Source organism: Otolemur garnettii, unplaced genomic scaffold (assembly GCF_000181295.1).
Source record: "Otolemur garnettii isolate 467f Iridium unplaced genomic scaffold, OtoGar3 scaffold00159, whole genome shotgun sequence".
Taxonomy (NCBI): domain Eukaryota; kingdom Metazoa; phylum Chordata; class Mammalia; order Primates; family Galagidae; genus Otolemur; species Otolemur garnettii.
The window spans coordinates 1,675,676-1,677,369 of NW_003852554.1; positions in this window are offsets into that span (position 1 = coordinate 1,675,676).

The following is a 1,694-nucleotide window of genomic DNA, read 5'->3' on the forward strand; positions in this document are numbered from 1 at the left end:
TGGCCTTAAAAAATGGGCTATTTCTTATAGAAAAGGAAGGATGACTCAGAGAGCAGAATCAAAAGTAACAGAGAATAACTTGTAAGGAAAACTAGGCCTTACTTATGAAACTGACAACGTGTGCCTAACTAAATTTCAGAATTTCTGTGAACTAATGAGTGCTATGTGCTTTTGCCCCTCCCCCACCAGCTCTTTTGAATAGGACTGTCTATTGCAATTATCTTATGTGCCTTTCTCATCATGTATTAATAATTAGGTGTGTGAGGAGCAGACAATTTACCTTTTTTTTTTTTTTTTTAAGATATCATCTCAGTTTGTTGCCCAGGCTAAAGTGCTGTGGTATCAACCTTAGTTTACAGCAACCTCAAACTCCTGGGGTTTCAAGCAATCCTCCTGCCTTAGCCTCCCCAGTAGCTGGGGCTACAATAGCCCTCAGCACCTAGCTAAGTTTTTCTATTTTTAGTAGAGACAGAGCTCTCACTCTTGTTCAGGCTGGTTTCAAACTTCTGAGCTCCAAGGACCCTCCTGCTTCAGCCTCCCAGAGTGCTAGAACTAGAGGCATGAACCACTGTGCCCAGCCTCAGCTCTTTACTCAAGAAGCTACACCCTAGGAACTGTAGCTGAGGCGCCCACATCCACACCTGGAACTTATCAAGAGAATGAGATAATGGACCTTGATCCTGAGTCTGATGTAATGGGCTGAATTTTACTGGATAAGTCCTTTGAAGATGTAAGTGTATTTTGTATGGGAGAGGAATGTAAATAGTTTGTGGTCCGAGGGCAGACTGTGACAGATTAAAGGTGGCTTTAAGTGCTTTGATGTCTCTACCACTGACAATTGGCATTTATGCCTCCTCTTGAGTCTGGGTAGCCTCCATTGCTGCTTTGACCAATAGAATGTTTGTTTTTTTTTTTTGAGACAGAGCCTCAAGCTGTCGCCTTGGGTAGAGAGCCATGGCATCACAGCTCACAGCAACCTCCAACTCCTAGGCTCAAGAGATTTTCCTGCCTCCACCTCCCAAGTAGCTGGGACCACAGGTGCCCATCACAACGTCCGGCTATTTTTTGGTTGCAGTGGTCATTGTTGTTTGGCGGGTCCGGGCTGGATTCAAACTCGCCAGCTCAGGTGTATGTGGCTGGCACCTTAGCCGGTTGAGCCATAGGTGCCAAGCCTGACCAATAGAATATTACAGAAGTAACACCGTGCTAGTTTCTAAGCTCAAGTAATTAAGAGACACGTAATTTCTACTCCTGTTTCTAGGAAACACAGTCTCTTGGATCCCTGAGCCACCAAGTACTCTGCTGGAGAAGTCTCACTGAAGCTCCATGGGACCCAAATGAAGCCAGATATCTCGCCATTCTGTCAAGGTTCAAGGCATGTGAATGCCCCTGAGTGACTCCAAATGACTTCATGTGGCATAAAGGAAGTGACTAGCCTAGCTCTGACTGAATTCCTGACTCACAAAATTGTAAGAAATAATAAAATGGTTGTTGGTTTAAGCCACTAAGTCTTAGGGTATTTTGTTACCCAGCAGTGGATGAGCCAGGTACTCTGTGATCTTGGGTTGCCTCTTCTCTCTCCAGAACTATGTCCCCACCTTGGGCAGTGTTAGGCTTGATTAAGTGAATTCTACGTGCCTTTAAAACTCTGATTTGAAGGAGGTTGGACTATTTCAGATGACATCCAGACATCT